This window comes from Bos mutus, chromosome 15, assembly GCF_027580195.1.
Source record: "Bos mutus isolate GX-2022 chromosome 15, NWIPB_WYAK_1.1, whole genome shotgun sequence".
Lineage (NCBI taxonomy): Eukaryota > Metazoa > Chordata > Mammalia > Artiodactyla > Bovidae > Bos > Bos mutus.
In genome coordinates this window covers 62445643-62469539 of record NC_091631.1, presented here as the reverse complement: position 1 = coordinate 62469539, position 23897 = coordinate 62445643, and the positions used below count along the sequence as shown (strand labels likewise).

At 41.8% G+C, this 23897-nt stretch overlaps 1 protein-coding gene across 2 annotated transcripts in view; it reads right to left on the bottom strand.

Moving 5' to 3' along the window:
- Window positions 1–20485, bottom strand: part of SLC35F2 (solute carrier family 35 member F2) — a 58427-nt gene extending 37942 nt beyond the window's left edge. The window contains exon 1 of one of the 2 annotated variants that reach the window (XM_070384280.1): window positions 20182–20485. The gene's annotated coding sequence lies outside the window, so the exon portion shown is untranslated. The remainder of the gene's footprint in view (window positions 1–20181) is intronic. The other variant, XM_070384279.1, reaches the window with a different exon arrangement.
- Between the last annotated feature and the right edge of the window lie 3412 nt (window positions 20486–23897).

Below are 23897 nucleotides of genomic sequence, written 5' to 3'. Positions count from 1 at the left end.
GAACTGACTCATTGGAAAAGACCCTGATGCTGGGCAAGATAGAAGGCAGGAGAAGAGGACGACAGAGAACGAGATGGTTGGATGGCATCACCAACAAGACAGACATGAGTCTGAGCAAGCTCCAGAAGTTGGTGATGGACAGGGAAGCCTGGAGTGCTGCAGTCCATGGGGTCACAAAGAGTCAGACACAACTGAGCAACTGAACTGAACTGTAGGTTGCAGGCTTTTGCCAAAGTATTACATTTCTCTAGTCCTGTACAGGAGCAAGGGTCCACTGACAATCAATCCTAAGTGCTTGGATACCAAGAGTAGAAAAAAAGACGTCATGAAGTAAGGGGAGACTTTCTTTTGTCTTTGTCCTAGATTCACCAAACAACATCAGATCTTGTAGTTCCTAAGTAGATTTTTCAGTTGGGATGACTTCACTGTAACCAGCTGTCAAATTTAACAGTGACAATTCTTGCTATAAATTGTTGTGCTTAGTCACTCAGTCCTGTCCAACTCTTTGAGACCCTACGGACTATAGCCAACCAGGCTCCTCCATTCTTGAGACTCTCCAGGCAAGAATACTGGTGAGTGTGTAGATCCCTTCTCCAGGGGATCTTCTCAACCCAAGGATCAAACCTGCATCTCCTGCATTGCAGGGGGATTCTTTACCATCTCAGCCACTAGGGAAGCCCCCATTATAAATTAATACATTTATTTTCAAGTATAAATGTAAGTTTCAACAGCAAGAGCCCCACTTTATCTAGAGCCCAACCACACCCAAATGAACTGACCATGATGTTCCAGATATACAGAAGTATAAAATTCCCCTAAGGAACAGGAATTCAGAGATTCAGCTATCAGCTTTTTTTTTTTTTAATTTTTTTTTTTGAGGTAAGATTTTTTTATTTTAATTGGAGGTTAATTACTTTACAATATTGTATTGGTTTTGCCATACATCAACATGAATCCACCACAGGTGTACACATGTTTCCACTCCTGAACCCTTCTCCCACCTCCCTCCCCATCAGCTTTCTTATCTACAATTCTAGAAGGATGTTCATAAAATTTTGCCATAACCACAATCTATCATTTAATGAAGTAATGAAGCAAGTGTGTCCAAAAGTTGCCCCATAAATCATAGCACCTATTATATTTTCTTCTATGTATTACTATTAAACAGAATAATAGAATAAGGCACTTCAAAATTAGCAAAACATTTTTCTCTACTTACCATCACCATATGTCATGGTGAACTTCTTACCCTGGAAGGGGAGGGGAAAGCTAACCACTTTTGTGGTACTCTATGACAATACAACGAGGTTTGGAGAAGAGCAAACTTAGGATGGGTGTAGGTCCAGCAAGGACCAGAATTACATCCACTCTCTTTGGTTGTAACTCAAGATGTATTCAACCAAAATTAACTTCAACCTCTGAGCCTTAACAACTCTCTTCTAGTTCCTGAAACTCTCATTCCATTCTGACTCTGCAGAAACATGAAAGGGCCTAGAGCCAAAGGATACTAGTGAAAGGGGTAAGAAATCAACAACTAGATTGGTAGATGGATCAAATTATCTGATTGAACCTTAAAATTAACAGAGCATTTGAGTGGGTTCATAGGACTTTGGTTGTTTTCTTCTTTATCAAATTTGTACATAGCAAGTTTTCTAACAATGAGAAATCTATTTTTTTTTAATCTATGTTCTTTCTTTAAAAACCTGAGAGTCTGAAGGGACCAGAAGAGCCCGTGCAGACTAACGTTAGAAGACTTCTTTGACTCTTCATTTTGAATCCTTGTGCTAAGGTGGACTCATCTGTCACCATCAAGTATTATTTTATTACATTCATGCTAAAGAACCCCATCAAAATACTTACTTTATGTTTTTTATAGTGCATTGCAAGATACAAAAACTTCTCTCTACCTTGTTTGATTTTTGATCAATTTGACAGTGCTGTGGAGTTACAGATGAAGAAACTGAGGCTGAGAGCGATGAAATGGATCACCTAACTGATGCTGGTTCAAAAGTAGCAGAATTAGGTACAAAATACAAGGCCCCAGCACAAATAAAGTGCTTCTGCTAGCCCACTATGTTCCCTCCTATGTGATTCTGTTAAAATAACTTAAAGTAGAAAATTCATCTTTTCTTATTTTTTCTCTAACCAAATATCTGACGAAAATGGATAAGGTGGCAAAAATACAAATTGGATAATGCTAATGCCATCTCTTTCTATAAATGCCTGACTTCTCATCTAATCATTGAATATGACTTCAAATTATATTTTCCCATATGTTTTATATTAGATAAAATATTCCATAATAACTATAGACTCAGTTTGCATAGAATTAAATCAGTTATTATAGAATTATAATTAGTTTACATATTTCTCAGAATTTTATTTGCAAATATATCCAAACACATGCCAAGCAATTTAATAAATACTGTGCACAATACTGAGGTCTGTGAATTTTGGCAATACCTGTCAACTCTAATCATTGCAATATCATCCCACAGCCAATATGAGAAAGACACCAATATTAAGTCCTATAGAAAATTAGAGTTAAGCAAAAACAGAAAGATACACACACACACATACACCGACATCCTCACACAAACAGAGAAGCATGGATGGAGAAAATAGCCACTTGAGGTATTTTTCAGTAACTGCACCTGTAATAGAAAGCTGCAGCTTGATCAGATAGGGAGCTGATCTATCTCAGTTCAGTTCAGTTACTCAGTCACGTCCGACTCTTTGCGACCCCATGGACTGCAGCATGCCAGGTTTCCCTGTCCTTCACCATCTCCCGAAGCTTGCTAAACTTATGTCCATTAAGTCAGTGGTGCCAGTCAACCATCACACCCTCTAAACCCCTTCTCCTCCTGCCTTTTATCTTTCCCAGCATCAGGGTCTTTCCCAATGAGTCAGTTCTTCATATCAGGTGGCCAAAGTATTGGAGTTTCAGTTTCAACATCAGTCCTTCCAATGAACATTCAGGACTGATTTCCTTTAGGACAGACTGGTTTGACCTCCTTGCAGTCCAAGGGACTCTCAAGAGTCTTCTCCAACACCACAGTTCAAAAGCATCAATTCTTCATCGATGATCTAATCAAGTTTATACCTGGGTCTTTTTTTCAGGAGTGGGCTAGGCTTTGCAGTAGTATACTACTCCTACCTAGAGACTGCTTAGTGAAAATAGTCCAACCTGGCAGGTAACTGCTACAACCCACAGTGACCTTTATTACCATCTTCTTATTAGTACTCTTTTCAATTCGGCAAATTTTTTTTTAGTTCCTGATACCATATCAGACTCTCGGAATATAGAAAAATAATAGAGAGCCTGCCTTCATGAAATTCACAATACAACAGTGAAGAAAAACAGTAAAGAAACAATTGAGTGAGTGAGTGATAGTCACTCAGTCGTGTCTGACTCTTTGTGACCCTATGGACTGTAGCCTGCCAGGCTCCTCTGTCCATGGAATTCTCCAGGCAAGAATCACTCAAGTGGATTGCTATTTCCTAATCCTTCCCTCCCGCTCTAGGGCTTTTGGCTGTGTCTTTTGACTTAACACCCATTAAGAAGTGATCCCAGTTTTCAGATAACAGAACAGGAGTTCCTATTCCCTTTCCTATTCCTATTCCCTGACTTCGTCAAGCTGCTCAGGTTAAGAGAAAGGGAATAGGAACTGTTCTGCTACCTGAAAATTGGTATCACTTCTTAGTGGGTGTTAAGCCAAAAGACACAGCCAAAAGCCCAGGAGTAGGAGAAGGAAGGATTACTACTTGCAGCGAGTAAGAACAACAGGTATCTTTCCCAAAGCAGTGTCTCACCAACAACAAAGCTGGAGAAGCTTGAAGCTGAGGATTCACAAAAATTCATGAAGGGACTTAAGCAGAGAAGAATTCAGCATAGAATTGGGACTAAGGTTGACAAAGTTCAAGCTTTATTTGACTGAAATCTCCAGTGTCAGAAAAGGTCAACATCATCATTCCTTAGATTCCAGTAGATCTGGTGGTTGAGCATGTGGTTGGAGGAGGGGTCAGTTCCACAAAACAGACCAAGAACCCACATACTGGCTATCTTTACCACTGAAACATAACTGGGAGTCTTTATAACTGATTTATTCCTTAGCTATTGTTACTTTTCTTGCCTAAAAACACATTTGTTCTTTTGTCCTTAAGATCATTAAATACTGAGACCTGATCAAGGATTGTGGTCAGGCTTAGATCACAAAATAGCTTAGGTCTTGCTCTAATGTCAAGAAAACCATGTCTGGTTCTCTTTCTCCAGGGACCCTCTGCCTTATCTGCTTATAGGTACCAGCAGAAAATGGTATTATGAATTCTCCAGCATGCCTGAAGCCTAGAGATGCAGCTCATCCAAAGAAATTAGCAGCTACCAAATCTCTTTCAAACCTGTGGAACAACCTAAAAAGAGAACCAATTATTGGTTGATTATTTCAAACACGGACCATGTGCAAAGGTGAGGGTTAGATGAGTTGAGAAATGTTTTCTTGATATTTTATGAATTATTGCTTACATTTGTACCAGCGTCCAGATAGTCTCTGTGCTCTAAAGTTATTTTTTTTTAAACTGGAACCAATTTTAGACTCTATCACCAAATGTACTAGACAGAATAATGTCTCCCGAAACATCTCCATGCCCTAGTACCCTGCAACCTATGAATAGTTCACCTACATGGTACAATATTATGATATAAGAAATATATATTTTAGTCTTGGTTCCTGGCCAAATCCTAAAGTCCTTATAATTTCCTAAATGATAAGACTGAAAGGGGACTTCCCTGGTGATCCAGTAGCAAAGACTCTGCATTCCCAACTTTTGAGGGCTGGGTTCCATCCCAGGTCAGGGAACTAGATCCCACATGCCCTCAACTAAAGCAAGATTTCACAGGCCGTGAAAACGATAGAAGATCCAGCATGCTGCAACTAAGACCCGAGGCAGCCTAATTAATTAACTAATTTTTTTAAAAGAGAGTTGTTGTTCAGTCGCTCAGTCATTTCCGACTCTTTGTGACCCTATGGACTACAGCACACCAGGCTTCCCTGACCTTCACCATCTCCCAGAGCCTGCTCAAACTCATGTCCATTGAATTGGTGATACCATCCAACCATCTCATCCTCCGTCGTCCCTTTCTTCTGCCTTTGATCTTTCCCAGCATCAGGGTCTTTTCTAATGAGTCGGCTTCTTGCATCAGGTGGCCAAAGTATTGGAGCTTCTGCTTCATTATCAGTCGCTACAATGAATACTCAGGATTGATTTCCTTTAGGATGGACTGGTTGGATCTCCTTGCAGTCCAAAGGACTCTCAAGAGTCTTCTCCAACTCCACAGTTCAAAAGCATCAATTATTTGATGCTCAGCCTTCTTTATAGTCCAACTCTCACATTCACACATAACTACTGGAAAAACCATAGCTTTGACTATTGTCAGCAAAGTAATGTCTCTGCTTTTTAATATGCTGTCTAGGTTTGTCATAGCTTTTCTTCCAAGGTGCAAGCATCAAATTTTAATTTCATGGCTGCAGTCACCATCTACAGTGATTTTGGAGACAGAGAAAGTGAAAGGACCACCTTTTTTTGTTTGTTGGTCTCCAGATCCTGAAATAGCTCCAGAGTAATAAAGAAGAAAGAATCATTTTTTGTTATTTGTAATAGGCCCTTTAAACCACGCCAGAGTTTATGTTAATAATATGACTTTAAGAAAGCCCCTAAGGGTAGAGGACTGGTTGCCAGGGGAACCAGCCAGTAATTAGAGGGCTAGAACTTTCAGCTCCACTCCCAAGGAAGAGGAAAGAGGCTGGAGGTTGTGTTAATCACTACTGACCAGTGAATTAATCACTTTGCTACATAATGGGGGCTTCCCTGGTGGCTAAGGTCCTAAAGGGTCTGTAGCAAATCAGGGAGACCCAGATTCAATCCCTGGGTTGGGAACATCCCCTGAAGAGAACAGCTATCCACTCCAGTATTCTTGCTTGGAGAATTCAATGGACTGAGAAGTCTGATGGACTACAGTCCATGGGGTCGCCAATGAAAACATTCATTAACCTTAGATTGATCAGCAGAAATACAAGGTAACAACCTGGGACTCATGACTTGTGTCTGAAATGGAAGGTTGGGAGGTGGGGGCATGTTAGGGAAATTGAAATGGAGGAAGTTTTGTTCAAGCTTCAGAAGCAGGAGAGCAGGCCTGTGATCGGCTTCTGACTTGCCTGGACATTGCCAGAATTCCATGCCTGCCTGCAAGCAAAGCAAGTTAGGAGGCACTTTAGATAAAACCCATTCCAAACTAGGGATTGAACCCATGTTCTTGCTTTGCAGGAGCATTCTTTACCACTGAGCCACCTGAAAAGTGCCTGTGGAGTCTGCACTAAGTCCAAACAGTATCATAACTAAATTGTAGTACACCCAATTTGTGTCTGAAGAGCTGGTAAATTTCTTGATGTGAGAAAACCACAAGCACCACCCCCACATTTGTTGTCAGAAATACTGAGGTAGGAAAATACAGTTTTTTCCTTTGGGCAAAAGGGATTTTGCAGATGTAATTATGGTTAAGTACCTTGAGATGAGTCCTTAAAAGGAAGACCCTATTCCATCCGTGGTTGAGGGTGGTATGACCACATAAAAAGAGTCCAAGAGAAGCAAAGTTGCTGGTTTTGAAGATGGGGCCAAAACCAAGGAATGCAGGCATCCTCCAGAAAGTGAAGAGGTAAGGCTAGCCACTCTCCCTAGAGCCTCCAGAGAAGAACACAACCCAGCTGATGTCTTGCTTTTTAGCCCAGTGAGACCTGTGTCAGATTTCTGCCCTAAGGAACGGTAAGATAATAAATCTGTTGTTTTCAGTCACTAAATTTGTAGTAATCTGTTATAACAACAATAGGAAACTAGGGCACCAAGTCAAGTTCGTTGCATATGACACTTAATATTTGAATCATAATGTTATTTAACTCTTTACATCCAACCCAATGAATGGCCTTAGTAACAAGATAATCATATCAAGTAAAAAGCCTATTAAGTAACCGCAAACAAAGTGGATCAGGAGCCATCCTGGATTAAAACACTTTCATCATTTGCTGGGAAAAAACTGAAACCATGCCATCAAACCAGAAACTATTGAACTAGTTTTATGTAAATGAACAAAAGTACAGTTGGAAAGCCAGAGATTTCCTCTTACATATCATGTCCTGCATGACTCTAAGATAGTCAGGAATACAGGGGAAATATATTAATACTCACCCTCTATACAATAAAAGGGAGACAAGTGCCAATCACTGTACTGAGCTTTTACATATATTAACGGATTTTCATACAAACCTAAAATGTAGGTATTCTTTTGCCAAAGTTCAAAGTCCTTTAACCAAGTTTTGACAAATAAATAGTAACACTAGGAAAGTTAAAGTCGCTCAGTCATGTCCAACTCTTTGCAACCCCATGGACTGTAGCCCACCAGGCTCCCCTGTCCATGGACTTCTCCAAGCAAGAATATCAGAGTGGGTTGCCATTTCCTTCTCTGGGGGAACTTCTTGACCCAGGAATAAAGCTCGGGTCTCCTGCATTACAGGCAGATTCTTTACTATATGAGCCACCAGGGAAGCCTTGCAGTAACACTAGATTAAAATTAAAATAAGATTCTAAAGCCTATGTTCTTTCCATTCTGCTATGCTAAGAAAATGAAATAATTGTGGGAAGAAAGATAGTAAGAAGGGTGCACAGTTCTAGAATAATTATCCCTCAATTCCTACAGCATTTGCCTTGTAACTCTCCTTCCCATTTTCTACATTATGTCTGTAGTGTTTTATATTCCTGTTTCATTTGTTTTACTAGATTATAAATGCATAAAGTGTATCATGGGGATTTTTGTGCCTTCCCCTTACATTCATATAATATCCAGTACTGTTGCTATTACTGCTGTTACTATTGTTACCATTACTATTATTACTGTTCACAGTAACAATAATATCTGACACTTGTTAAGTGCACATTTCTTACCAAGCACTGTTCTAACAATTTCATAATTCTAATTCACGTAATCCTCCCAACAATCCTATAAGGTAGGTAATATTTTTTTTGCTATTTATATATAAACAAACTGAAGCACAAGACATTAAGCAACTTGTCCAATATTATACAGCTAGTAAACAGTAGAACCTGGGGAGCAGCCCAAGCAATGTGGCCTATAATAATTGTTATACTGGAAGTACAGTAGCCCTCTCCCCTTTATCTATGAAGGATACATTCCAAGAATCCCAGGGGAAGACTGAAAATGTATATAGTACTGAACCCTACACATGCTATGTTTTTTCCTATACATACATACTCATGATAAAATTAATTTATACATGAAGGAAGAGATTAACAACAGTAACTAATAGAATAGATCAATTATAACAATATATTGTAATAAAAGTTATGTGAATGTGAGCTCTCTCAGAATATTTTACAGTACAGATTTCATGTGTTTTCCATCTAATCTTAACTAAGCATTTATCACACACTGTGGCTGTAAGTTTTATTTGCTCTATGTGGGTTTGTCGAGTCTGTTGCAGCACGCAGGATCTTCACGGCAGCACAGGGACTCTAGTTGTGGGCTCAGCAGTTGCTACAAGTGGGCTCTCCAATTGTGGCGAACAGGTTCCGGCTCAGTGACTGTGGCACATGGGCTTAGTTGCTCTGCAGCATGTGGGATCTTAGTTCCCCAGTCAGGATCAAACACACGTTCCCTGCACTGCAAGGCGGATTCGTAATCACTGTGCCGCCAGGGAACAACTGTGGCTGTAACTTTTGCAGTTTGAGGTGCAACAGCAAAACTAGCACACATTTCTTTTTCCTTCTTCACAGTTTCACAGAAGATTCATTCTTGCCATACATCTTAGCAAATTCAGCAGACAAGCTTCTTCCCTCATTAAACAGAGAACTTTCACCATGTTAATTAAAGAAAATACCTTATGGCTTCCCTGTGCTATATCCAAACCGCCAGCATCACTACTCTTACATTTGTGGGCCGTTTTTAAGTAACATAATGGTGACATGGACACAAAAATAGTCTGATAATCAAGATGCCACAAGTGACTAATGGGCAGGAGAGCAGAACAAAGGGATGAATCAAATCCCAGGTGGATGCAGCAGACAGCACAGGATTTTACCACACTACTCAGAGCAGCATGCAATCTAGAACTTATGAACTATTTCTGGAATGTTCCATTTAATGTGTTCAGGCCTCAGTTGACCATGTGTAACTGAAACCAAGGACAGCATTTATTAAGGACTCAAAATCCTTTTCTTATTATCCTAACAAGATTGAGGAGACAATAAAAATAACTGTGTGTCAGGTGTCATACCAAGTGCTTATATATGTTGTTTCATTTAAATCTCATAAAAGCTTTTGTGAGAAAGGGATTACAAGTACAACTGAATAGGTAAGAAACTGAGTTTCAGCTGTTCTGAGTTTGTATTTTCCCATCCTACATATTACCTCTCTGATAATAACAAAAATGAAGTATACAATGTTGAGGATTATGATACCATGCAAGGAGATCAACTGATACAAATTACCCTGAATCTCTAACAATGAGCATTAACACATCCATTTGATTATATGTTCCACAATTATTTTAATAAGGGGGTGTTCTAATGAAATTAAGAAAGACAAAAAATCTATTTATAGTATCCTCTCTCTGCCCTCCAATTTTGATTGGCTGAAAACAGAAAGTCTGAAACACATATTCAACTCACCTATTCTATCTGGACACAGGTCAGAGAAACTTGAGTCCTACAGCCCACAAGGGGGAGGTTAAAGTGAAAGTGTTAGTCATTCAGTTGTGTGCAACCCTTTGCGACCCCATGGACTGCAGTCCGCCAGGGTCCTCTCTCCCTGGGATTCTCCAGGCAAGAACACTGGAGTGGGTTGCCATTGCCTTCTGCAGGAGATCTTCCCCACCCAGGGATCGAAGCTGGGTCTCCTGCATTGCGGGCGGATTCCTTACCTACTGAGCCACCAGGGACGCGAACAAGAAGGCGCTGGAGAAGCACTAACTGTGGGCAATACGTAGAGGATGTGGCCTCCCACCTCTCGGATTCTCCCTCTCCCCAGACTCCTGTGTGAGAATTCCAAAAAGGGCAACCGATGTGAAACACCCTCTAAGGTCAGGAACAGGAGCTCCAGGAGGGCTGACAAGCTGGGGACAGGGATGGGGGAAGGGTAAACTCAGAAGGATGGGATCAGTACTGGGTAATTAGCACACTGCAGTTTCAAGAGTCTAGATGGCTAGAGTTTAAAATCCTGTGACGGACGTACAACCATATCTCTACCCAGCCCAGTCTGGCAAAGGCATGGAAGAAAACAGACTAACCCTGTTCTCCATCGGCAACCAAGAAGCCACCACCCACAAAATTTTAAATTCCTAATACTGCCTACCCATTGAGGCTGAGGCTGAATAGGAAGTTTTGAAGAACTGTGTTTTTTTAACCATTGAAAAATCTAAATGTATATCCGTTGTGGATTATCAAAACAAAAATATGGATTTCAAAATTTGAGGGTTTTGTTGTTTTCTGTTTTGTGTGTTTTAAATGGTAAGATGTAATCCTCAAATGAAGAAAATCAACTGGTCTGCAGTTAGAAGAATGAAATCAACAGAGACAGCAAAGCACAAATAAAGAGACAGGCAGAGAATCCCACTGTGGTTTGGGTTCCTGGCTCCATGTGCTTCTCTGCTCTCTGTGGTTTGGCACTTAAACCCTCCTTGAATTCTGCAAAGTCATAAATCTTCCTTTTTACCTACAACAGTGGTCAGCTGGATTTCTCAGCTAACAAAAAAATTAATACACTATTCAAACACCAACCAGGCACCAAAAGAAAATAGGAATCTAAGTCTGAAAGTTCCTGAGGATTGGGTCTGGGAGGAGAAGGGAGGTGTAAAGGAGTGAGTCATGACAGTCTTTCAACATTCCTCAGACCTTAAACCAGAAAAACTCACTTTCCTCCTTGGTCTGCTTCATTTGCTCCTAATTTATGCCTGCCAGGTCTCAACCACTCTCAACCTTTTCAACTGGAACTGCCAGTATCAGGCAAGGAGAAGTAAATGAGCATTAGTGGGGAACCTGATACAAGCTCCAATTTTTTAAGCTCTCAGGTGGCATCTTTAAAAATCTATGTAAATTGCATTATGTATGTGTGTGTGAAAGTCACTCAGTTGTGTCTTTGCGACCCCATGAACTATACAGGCCATGGAATTCTCCAGGCCAGAATACTGGAGTGGGTAGCCTCTCCCTTCTCCAGGGGATCTTCTTAACCCAGGATGGAACCCAGGTCTCCCACATTGCAGGCAGATTCTTTACCAGCTGAGCCATAAAAGAAGCCCATAGAGATGCCACTTGATATAAAAGTAATAGCAAAAGATGGGTATTTCACAGGTAATACGAGTCTTTCTCAAAAGTAGAAACAAAGCCAATAAACATACACAGAGACCCAGCTTCATTACTGATCAGGGATACACAAATTAAGATACTCTTTTACATTCACTTGATTGTAAAAATCTTAAAGTATGATAACATCAAATGCTAGGATATTTGTTTCACAGGATTTCTCATATTCAGCTGGTGGGAGTATAAGTTCATACAAACACTTTGGAAAAAGTTTGGCATTTACTTTATAAAGTTGAACAATCACATACCCTCTAATGCAGCAATTCCTCTCATAGGTGTATGTGTGTGTGCATGTGTATGTATTAAGAAGCTCTTACAAGTGATCAACAGGAGACAGTAGAAGAATGTTCCTAAAACTCCTGTTCACTATTCCAAAACACATAGAAAAAAGCCCAAATGCCCCTCAATGGAATGAGAACATAAACTGTGGTATACTCACAGGAAAGAATATTATATGAAGCAAAAGGGAGTGTTTTGCAGCATCAGGCAACAATACGGATGAATCTTAGCAATGCGATATGGGGGGTATAAATAAATCCCAACAGATTATTCATAACATACACTTTTAAAACAGTTTTTAAAAAAATAATAATAAAATATAAGTTTTAGAAATGTATACAGGTACAACACTATACCAAAATGACAGCAAGGAAATGGTGAAAGAAGGATTTAGGATGGAGATTATCTTTGGTTGGGAAAGAAGGGATAGTGTGAAATGAAATATTTCCTGCCATATCAGCTAGCAAGAAATGTCATCACTATCTGCAATTCCAGCCCTCCAAATGTGAATTTCTGAGCCCTGCCAACAAATGACACCACTCTCTACCCAAGGAACTTAGGGATGTTACAGTCATCAGCGATTACCGTCCTCCAGTGTGAGCTGGTGAGCCGTAAGGGAATTCAAGAGAGAAAAGAATACTTTTGTAAAATTGCAGGATGCTGGCCCCAGATAGCTGAATGCATATGAAAGAAATGACTTCAATAATCCCAGACTCTTGCATCTTCCCATACATAGAAAGGTGCTAAATTCCTTGATACCTGGTTTTCCTTACTTAACAATAATCTTCGATGGTCAGACTGCCCGACCCCTTTGTTGCAAATTTGTACGTTGCCTGACTCTGTCTCCTGCCTGCTCAGAGCAGTTTTTCAGGGCCTCTGAGATGCTGTCTCCTGGGCTAGGAGTCCTAAACATTTCCACCAAATGAAATATTCTCTACTTTCAGGATGTGACTAATTTTTTAGTCAACAGTTTGAAAGAGGTAGATGAAAATGACCATCACAATTCCAGTTTTAGGGCTGATAGTAGGTATATAGGAACATTTTGCATGCAAAAAAAATTAATTTAGTCATTCATGGGCCAACTATGAAAGCATGTCATGGGCCAGGGATTATGATTAATACACTTCCATGCAACTGGAATCTAAAAAATAAATGATGCTCCAGGAAAAGAATTATATTTATCCTGTGACTTTATATTCTCCCTGGCACCCCAAGGGGATATGAACAGCCCAGAGCAAAAACTCTAGGGGGTAAAATTGTCCTGGGCTTGATTTTTCTGTTTGGTGCCCAGCTCAGAGAAGGCAGGGTCACCACAGTGGTAGCAGCCCAGGCGCTGGGACCAGACTGACTTGGAGGAAATGAAACCTGGCTGCTTTCCTTACTGCCATGTGACTAATCCCATTAGGGAATGAGATTTAACCTCCCAGTGCCTCAGCTTCCAAATGTGTCTAGGGGACTGGAAATGCCAGTATAACACTGCAGAGGATTATTGTAAGGATTACATGAGTTAATCCACATGACGTCCTGGAATAGTGAGGTTGCTCTAGGTATACTAAGTAAAGTTAACTCAACAAAGATTGGCTTTTAACATTATTTTATCTCTGACTTGACACCACAGTGAAAAGCTTAAGAAATATTCTTCTAATGGATATGTTAGGGGAAGCACACTTACTGAAACTGCCTACCCTGGCCACGCACCATAGTAATAACCATCTGCATGAGTTATTTTACAACAGGAAGTCCTAGTCCATTACAGTGGAACTAATAAGCCACCACCAACCAGTTCAGGAAAGGTCAAAAGGAGACACCACGTGTCAGACCACCTCCCAGAATCCTTCTCATGGGCATCCATCTTGGCTGACCAATGTGTGCGCCACCAGGAAGGACTCTGAGTCAGAATGGTTGGCCAAAGACAACCCAGAAATTAATCCCATCACCATAAAGCCTGAGACAGCGATTCACATGGCAGAGTAGTTCTCCTTGGTTCCCTTACCCTACTGCTCTCTGCACGGGCGCCCTTTCCCAGTAAAATCTCTTGCTTTGTCAGCATGTATGTCTCCTTGGACAATTCATTTCTGAGTGTTAGACAACAGTTCTCTTGGACCCTGGAAGGGATCCCCCTTCCTGCAACAGATACATGTATACAGAGGGCTGAGTAGCTTTGCTGTATACCTGAAACTATCACAACATTATTAGTCAGCTATACTCCATCATAATACAAAAACTCAAAAAATATTCTGTAGTACTCTTTTGCAGAGTACTACTCTGGGAAGCTCTAAATCACATAGCATAGTAATACTAGCCTCAAGATCTCAGTAGGATTTGCTGGACTGCAGAAACTGAGTCAATACTTTCCTTAAATACTCTGACTTCCAAGAAATGACTAGAAAGAAGTCTGAGATTCACAGGTGGTTTTTAATGGAATCTTTCTCTGCATCATTGGCATAAATAACCAAGTTTTCATGACATATTACTTATCTGATGACTTTAATTAACAAAGACCCCTCTAACCATCTAAAAAGAAATCCCACAATCTGTAGACTTAAAGTTTTTATAATTTATTAAAATAAAAACCATTTAAATCTTTATACTATTTATAAAGATTTATAAATAAGGCCTATTTATACGTTGACTATGAGCAATTCTAAGAAATGAGTTATCTAGTTTCTACAGCATCAATAGGTTAGAAGTCATAATCTAGAAAAATGTAGACTTTTAGATATACTCCATAATACAGAAAAAAAAACATGTGTGACAACTATGAGAAAGAAGTCCAAAAAAAATAAGACAAAATATTAACTCAAATGGCCTCTTAGCATATTATGACTACTCAGCAGAATAATTTTAATTATCATAATCATCATAATGATGATCCTGAATCATTAAGAAAAGGTACTATGTTGAATGCACTTTGTTTATTAAAAGGCGAGTAGTCTCATTTCTATTTTAAATATACCATGAAGACTTCTAAATGATGGATTTTTTCCTTGGTAAAATCTCCAGAATTAGTTGCAAATGGACTCACTAAGTATTTCAGTGGGTGGTCCTAACCTAGACAGTTGTTTGATACAAACCAATTAAATGGTGAAGAACTGTTGCCCAAAATTATGACAACAGAAGTGAGTAATCCATTACATAAACAGTGCCACTTTGATTGGTTTAAAAGTAAGTCTTAATATTTTTTAAAAAGTGAGTTACCTGTAAAATTCACCTGCATGAAATACTTCATTTTCTCTGATGTTCCTCAGTAAATAAAAATATAAGGAAGCTTTATAACTTTTTAATAAACCTACCAAAACTAATGTACACAAGCAGTTACCTTGAGAGGCAATTTGCTTCTTCCATAGCTGTAGCTCATGAAAACTACTTTTTTGTTACAGTATGGTAATGTAATGAGTTAGGAAACAGGTACAGAAGAGCATACAGGAAGGGCACCCAACAGAGAGACAGCAAGAAGCCAAGGAAGAAGACTGCCTGACTTAGTGCTGTCCGCAAAGAGTCTTTAAGCAGCCATGAGGTCAGAGGGGAAAGCATTCAAGGAGGGAGGTACGAGTATAAAGACATGGACTATGACGTGTGGCAGCAAGGCACTCAGAGGCACGCTGGTGTTGCTGGGCCACCACATGAGAGATGCACGTCCTGGGAAATGAGCCTGGAGAGGGAAGTGGGCCAGTGATAGACAGCCTCACAGTTCATGTCAAGAACTTTGAGCTCTCAAAAAAAGGAAAAATTTTGCATGATTCCATTTATAAAAGGGACCTAGAATAGTCAAATTTGTAGAGACAGAATGCAGAATAGTGGTTACCAAAGGCTGTGAGGAGAAAGGGATGTGGAGTTAGGGGATAACAGGTTCAGGGTTTCCGTTTGGAATAATTAACAAGTTCTGGAAATGGAGAGTGGTGATGGATGCACAACATTGTGAATATACGTAATGTCACTGAATTAGACACTTAAAATGGTTAAAACAGTAAACTTTATGTTATATATATATATATTTTATCATAATAAAAACCTCTAAAAATATAATAATTGTGTTCAGGTGAGGAGAAGACAAAGGAGGGAAGAAGGGAGAGGGAGAGGAAAGAAAAGGAGGGAACAGCGGCCAGAAGCAGTACCAACAGCCACAGCTTGAGCTCCATGCAGTAACCAGCGGCTCTCAGCCTTGTTTTAACTGCAGAACCCTGTCTTCAAACACCTTGCACAAAAGCCCAACTGTAAAACAGGCAAAGCCACGGACCGAGTAGGGGACAAAGGCCAGCCCAGGAGCCCACCAGCTTCTATTTCCCATCTTGCCCCCATAATGGACCCAGAGGAAACTTCAGTGCTCTCACCAAGAGCTTCCCCAAATTGCAAACCACTGTGCAGGTAATGGGAGGAAGCCAAAAGGTTTCACCCTCAACATGATGCAGTGAGATTTCTGAAACAGTACTGCAAACGTTTAGTTTAGAATCAAATGATTCTACAGTCCATGGGGCTGCGAAGAGTCGGACACCACTTGGCAACTAAACAACAACAACATGAATCAAATGAAACTATCTCAACTTTGCCTCTCCCTGGGGCAGAAGACAGTTGGGCCACAGTTAGGCATTTACAACTGGCCACCTGTTTACATTTCTTAGAGCAAGAGAAAGATGGGCTTCATGCCAGACTCTTAAAACCAGCCTCCTGTTTGCTAAGTAGGACACATGTCTGACTCTTTGCAACCCCATGGACTGTAGCCCACCAGGCTCCTCTGTCCATGAAATTCTCCAGGCAAGAATACTAGAGTAAGCCCTTCCCTTCTCCAGGGGATCTTCCTGACCCAGGGATCAAACCCAAGTCTTTTGCATCTCCTACAATGGCAGAAGGATTCTTTACCACTGAGCTGCTACTGCTAAGTCACTTCAGTCTTGTCCGACTCTGTGCGACCCCATAGATGGCAGCCCACCAGGATCCCCCATCCCTGGGATTCTCAAGGCAAGAATACTGGAGTGGGTTGCCATTCCCTTCTCCAATGCATCAAAGTGAAAAGTGAAATTGAAGTCCCTCAGTCGTGCCCGACTCTTCACGACCCCATGGACCGCAGCCTATCAGGCTCCTCCGTCCATGGGATTTTCCAGGCAAGAGTACTGGAGTGGGGTGCCATCGCCTTCTCCCACTGCGCTACCCAGGTTCAATTCTTGGGCAGGGAATTAAGATGTGAAGCCCCTGCTCACAGCTGCCTCTGTGAGATCATCAACAGCAATCTGCCCTTAGGCAAATTACTTACCTGCTATCAAAGCGAAGTGAAGTCACTCAGTCGTGTTCAACTCTTGGCGATCCCATGGACTGTAGCCTACCAGGCTCCTCCATCCATGGGATTTTCCAGGCAAGAGTACTGGAGTGGGTTGCCATTTCCTTCTCCAGGGGATCTTCCCGACCCAGGGATCGAACCTGGGTCTCCCACATTGTAGGCAGACGCTTTACCATCTGAGCCACCAGGGAAGTCCAACCTGCTATCAAAGGGACTAAAAAAACTTTTTATAAGGGCTGATGAAATGTTAGTTAGAAGCCTATCCCTTCTCCAGCGGATCTTCCCGACACAGGAATGGAACCAGGGTCTCCTGCATTGCTGACAGATTCTTCACCAACTGAGCTATTAGAGAAGCCTGAAGGATACCTTATTGGGGGTAAAATTCTCATTTGATGGCAGTTATTGGTACCCTTCAGTGTTACTTGGCATTACTCTGGACATGCATGTGGCTCAGACGGTAAAGCGTCTGTCTACAATGCGGGAGACCCGGGTTCGATACCCGGGTTGGGAAGATCCCCTGGAGAAGGAAATGGCAATCCACTCGAGGACTATTGCCTGGAAGATCCCATGGACAAAGGAACCTGGTAGGCTACAGTCCATGGGGTCGCAAAGAGTCGGACACGACTGAACGACTTTACTCACTTCACTGGTTCCTCTGTAATGAGATGATTTAGGGTAGATGAAGGCATGAATGGAAGCTGTGACAAATGTGCCAGTAATGATAAAGGTCTAAACTTAAGTAGTTACAATAGGGATTAGAGCGGGAGGTAGACGCCAGATACTTTCTGGAAGCACTGTTGAGAAGAGAAATAAGCACTGGCAGCCATCTCATATTCCTCCAAATGAACCTGAAGAAAGGAGCAGAGATAAGCAGGAATAACCTTTGGGTTATTCCTAGAACTGTTCTGGGGGGCGGGGGGTAGGGAGAGGAATATACCCTTGGGCAGAGAAGGCCAGAGGCCACGTGGAAGGCTTTTAAAGTCCACATTTACCTCCTCCCTACACCGCATTACTGCCCATCCCTGTAACAACTTCCTGCAGTGCTGAGAAGTTAAAAAGGTTCAGGCTTTCTAGCCAGGAACCACTCCTCCACCCAGCTCCCTCCAGCTCCTAAGGTAATGAGCTACTTCACCTCTTGAAGTCTAACAGAAGAGATGAGTTTTAACACTGAGAGTTTAAAATACTAAATATAAGGAGTACTGGCTATTGGGTAAAATGCATTTTTCTGATTGCTGGGTTAGACAAAGAGAAACTGCAAATCAGAATTTATGTTTGGACAGTTGCCAGAGGTAGGACTGAAAATCTAAATGAACAAAAGAGCTCTGCCAAAAGCTCCAGCCCAAGACCCTCAGAATAAAGATCAATAAAGGGAAGATTATAGGGAGTATGGTAGAGTGGAAAGGAAGTCTCAAGAACTCTAGTCATCCCTTATTCATTCATTCACTTGTGGGATTGTGGAGGGGAAAAAAAGATCTGACTTCCTGCTGTTAAGGACTTTGTCCATCAGGAATGTAAGATGCACACAAACAGCTATCACACAGGGAAGAAAATAAAAATCAATAAGGGAGGCACACAAAAATAGTGTGTTTAGAGAGAGAAGAAATCTCATGTCTAGGAAGCTATGAGATATTCCTCGTATTAATAAAATGGAACAGATTGAAAATATTAGAGCATTAGGGGAAAAAATATTGCTCATCTTTCCTGTGTCTTGCTAAACTAATCTGCTGTATCGTCTGTCTTGTCTCGGGGTTGCTGTTATCTCCTAAAGCAACACCACGCCTTCCTATTACCCAAGAATTGGGGGCTGATGATGAATGAAACTAACCCATGAATAGTACCATGAACCAAGCTGTCTGCCACTCCTGTGGTGCAATATCACAACAAAATAGGTACTGTTATTATCCCCATTCTACAAGTGAGAAAACTGGGGTACAGAGGAGTTAAATGACTCATCCACAGTCAGTCAGCTGATAAGTGGCACAAACAGAATTTGAGTCTGTACTCTTAGACATTACTCTAAGACATGTACTCTTAGATACTGCCTCCCAGCTGAGAACTTCTGTCTAAATTATCAGGCATACTGTATATTGCTGGATAATGCAAGGTGATTTTTGGCCACCTTTCCCCTTTAAAGATATACAGCTGTTTAAAACTATTCTTATTTACATGACAAAAATATATACACCATTATCGATCTAGTTTTGAAAATGGTATGACTTTTCAAGACATAGTTTTCACAACCTTTTATGAAAAATTCGATTTGTTAATCTGAAAAAAGGGGAGGGGGGGCGGGGAATGCCTGTGTCATAATGAGCCAGTGGCCAGGAGCACTTCAGGTCAGCTGAGACTGGGGTGGACAGGCGTCATTCCTTACCGGTTGTTGCATGGCCTTGCAAAGTTGCTTTAGCTTTCTTTGTTTCTCCATCGGCAAAGTAGGGATAACAACAGTGCCATCTCATAAAGTGGTAAGGATTAAATAATATTATCCATAAAATTCCTAAGCACAGTACTTGACTGTGAATGCTCCATGAATGCTGGCTTTCATTATTTAGATCCTGAGTTATCTCTATTTCCAGGATACAAGTCGTCCACCGACCACAAAAATGTTTTCCCCGACCCAGAGTCTCTCCCAATCCCTTAAACACACTTCTATTTTCCACAGAGCATGGTGACAACAGAAGCAGCTTCTCTGAGGACCCTGGACCCAAAGGTGGCTGCGTCGCCTCTCATCTCAGCCCAAGGAAGGAGCTGGCTCTCGACTACCTCCAGGCGGCACCAGAAAACTCAACCCCGATTTTTCACTTGGGTGAACTCAACTGAGTGGACTGGGCTCCGCAGCAGTGGAATGCGGACACAGGCTCCAGGGAGAGGAGCTTACCCACCTACCAAGCCCGAGGGTGGGGACCCCTCCTTCACAGCATCCCTGGGGGCTCCATCCCCTGCAGGCTGGGAAGCCACCGGGGACAGACCTAACGATGCCCAAAGAATTTCCCATCAAATCTTATGAAACACATCCCCACGATTTCTAAGAGGGAGCCCAGGGAGGGACACCAAGAGCTTCATAAAGCCAGTAAGGAGTAAAACCCCAGCGGCACGTGTTGAGCCGCCTGAACCAGCTTCCCCAGCGCACGCGGCCGCCGAGCCCGAGCCGGGGTGCTCCCTGCGGCGCCCGCAGCCCAGCCGGCCGCGGGGCACTGCCCTCCACTCACCAGGTGAAGAGTTTGCCCTTGATCCAGAGCAGCAGGCTGGCCGAGCCCGGCGCGTGCGGCTGCCGGCCGCTAGGTCCCGCCGGCGAGGCGGCCTCCATGGGAGCCCCGCGGTCTCCGGCGCCCGGAACCCCTAGAAGTGCCGGGTCCCGGAAGACGGGAGGCGGCGCTTGTGCGGCCGGTGGGGGCTTGGCTCGGCCAGTGGGTCCGCGCTCTCGCTCTCGCCGGCGTCCCTCTCTCACCTCTGCTGGGCGGACTCGTTCTGCGGCAAATCATTAACTGTCAAGGCCCTGGGGCCAGACGATCCATCAGCAGATGACAGTCTGGCACCTCCGAGAGCAAGCAGCAGCAGGAGAAAAGGCGCTTTTTTTTTTTTTTTTTCCCGCCTTGGCAGTGGAGCTTCACTGCTGGGCGACACCCAGTATGCATTTCAAGTTCTTTATTTAAAATCAGCAAATGAGGTGAATCGAGGTTATGCCAGTGTACTAACCTAAGAAGCGGTGATTTAGCTACTGCCGCCAAAAGCTTGACTCTCTATGTACCAATCACAAACAGAAATAGGGAGTCAGAACCATAGAGAAGGAAAGAGTGGCTTGCTTTCTTTGCCAGGCAAACGGGGAATCCAGAAGGCTAGCGTTTCTAGAACAATGCCCCCGTCCCTGGTGAATAGGTAAAAGTTGTATAGTCTGGCAGGGGGGTGTGATAAGGCTCAAGGCAGTAAAACTCTAGCTTTCTTCAGCGATGTTTTAAAAGGGTGGGGTTACTGACAAGATTAAGGTGTGTGTAGAGTCCAGGTTTACCCTTGGAGTACAAAATGAAAGGGCAAAGGTTAACAAAGTTTTGCCAAGAGAACTGGTCATAGCAAACACCTTCTTCCAACAACAGGAGACAACTCTACATATGCTTATCACCAGATGGTCAATACTGAAATCAGATTGATTATATCTTTGCACCTGAACATGGAGAAACTCCATACAGTCAGCAAAAACAAGACCAGGAGCTGACTGTGGCTCAGATCATGAACCCTTTACTACAAAATTCAGACTTAAATTGAAGAAAGTGGGGAAAACCACTAGGTCATTCAGGTATGATCTAAGTCAAATTCCTTACCATTATACAGTGGAAGTGACAAAAAGATTCAAGGGATTAAATGTAATAGACAGTCAGTTCAGTTGCTGAGTTGTGTGCTACTCTTTGTGAGCCCATGGACTACAGCACACCAGGCTTCCCTGTCCAACTCCTGCAGCTCGCTAAAACTCAGGTCCATTGAGATGGTGATGCCATCCAACCATCTCATCCCACGTTGACCCCTTCTCCTCCCAACTTCAATCTTTCCCAGCATCAGCGTCTTTTCCAATGAGTCAGTTCTTCACATCAGGTGACCAAAGTATTGGACTTTCAGTTTCAGCATCAGTAATTCCAATGAATATTCAGGACTGATCTCCTTTAGGATGGACTGGTTGGATCTCCTTGCAATCCAAGGGACTCTCAAGAGTCTTCTCCAACACCACGGTTCAAAAGCATCAATTATTTAATGCTCAGCTTTCTTTATAGATCAACTCTTACATCCATACATGACTGCTGGAAAAACCATAGCTTTGACTAGACAAACCTTTGTTGCAAAGTAATATCTCTGCTCTTTAATATGCTGTCCAGGTTGGTCATAGTTTTTCTTCCAAGGAGCAAGCATCTTTTAATTTCATGGCTGCAGTCACCATCTACAGTGAAATTTGGATACCAAGAAAATAAAGTCTTTCACTGTTTCCATTGTTTCCCCGTCTATTTGCCACGAAGTGATGGGACCAGATGCCATGATTTTAGTTTTCTGAATGTTGAGTTTTAAGCCAACTTTCACTCTCCTCTTTAAATTTCATCAGGAAGCTCTTAGTTCTTCTTTGCTTTCTGCCATAAGGGTGGTGTCATCTGAATATCTGAGGTTATTGATATTTCTCCCAGCAATCTTGATTCCACCTTGTGCTTCATCCAGCCCAGGATTTTGCATTATGTACTCTGCATATAAGTTAAATAAGCCGGGTGACAATAGTCTTGATGTGCTCCTTTCCTGATTTGAAACCGGTCTATTGTTCCATTTCAGGTCTGTTGCTTCTTGACCTGCATACAGATTTCTCAGGAGGCAGGTCAGGTGGTCTGGTATTCCCATCTCTTGAAGAATTTTCCAGTTTGTTCTGATCCAGAGTCACAGTTTTTGGCATAGTCAATAAAGCAGAAGCAGATATTTTTCTGGAACTCTCTTGCTTTTTCTACAATCCAACAGATGTTGGCAATCTGATCTCTGGTTCCTCTACCTTTTCTAAATCCAGCTTGAACATCTGGGAGTTCATGGTTCATGTACTGTTGAAGCCTGACTTGGAGAATGTAGAGCATTACTTTACTAGCGTGTGAGATGCATGCAATTGTGTGATAGTTTGAACATTTTTTTGACATTCCCTTTCTTTGGGATTGGAATGAAAATTGACCTTTTCCAGTCCTGTGGCCACTGCTGAGTTTTCCAAATTTGCTGTCATATTGAGTGTAGCACTTTGACAGCATCATCTTTAAGGATTTGAAATAGCTCAACTGGAATTCCATCACCTCCACTAGCTTTGCTCATAATGATGCTTCCTAAAGCCCACTTGACTTCGCACTCCTGGATGCATGGCTCTAGGTGAGTGATCACCCCATCGTGATTATCTGGGTCATGAAGATCTTTTTTGCGTAGTTCTTCTGTGTATTCTTGCCACTTCTTAATATTTTCTGCTTCTGTTAGGTCCATACCATTTCTGTCCTTTATTGTGCCCATCTTTGCATGAAATGTTCCCTTGGTATCTCTAAGTTTTTTGAAGAGATTTCTAGTCTTTCCCATTCTATTGTTTTCCTCTATTTCTTTGCACTGATCATTGAGGAAGGCTTTCCTATCTCTCCTTGCTATTCTTTGAAACTCTGCATTCAAATGGGTATATCTTTCCTTTTCTCCTTTGCCTTTAGCTTCTCTTCTTCTCCCAGCTATTTGTAAGACCTCCTCAGACAACCATTTTGCCTTTTTGCATTTCTTTTTCTTGGGAATGGTCTTGATCACTGCCTCATGTACAGTGTCACAAACCTCAGTCCATAGTTCTTCAGGCATGCTGTCTATCAGATCTAATTCCTTGAATCTATTTGTCACTTCCTCTGTATAATCATAAGGGATTTGATTTAGGTCATACCTGAATGGTCTAGTGGTTTTCCCTACTTTCTTCAATTTCAGTCTGAATTTGGTAATAAGGAATTCATGATCTGAGCCATAGTCAGCTTCCAGTCTTATTTTTGCTGACTGTATATAGCTTCTCCATCATTGGCTGCAAAGAATATAATCAATCTGACCTCAGTATTGACCACTCTTATAGACAGAGTGACTGAAGAACTATGGACGGAGGTTTGTAACATTGTACAATAGGTGGTGATCAAAACCATCCCCAAGAAAAAGAAAGACAAAATGGTTTTCTGAGGAGGCCTTACAAATAGCTGAGAAAAGAAGAGAAGCTAAAAGCAAGAGAGAAAAGGAAAGATGTACACATTTGTTTGCAGAGTTCCAAAGAATAGCAAAGGGAGATAAGAAAGCCTTCTTAAGTGATCAATGAAAAGAAATAGAGGAAGAAAACAGAATGGGAAAGACTAGAGATCTCTTCAAGAACAGAAATAACAAGGGAAATTTCCTGCAAAGATGGGTACAATAGAGGCCA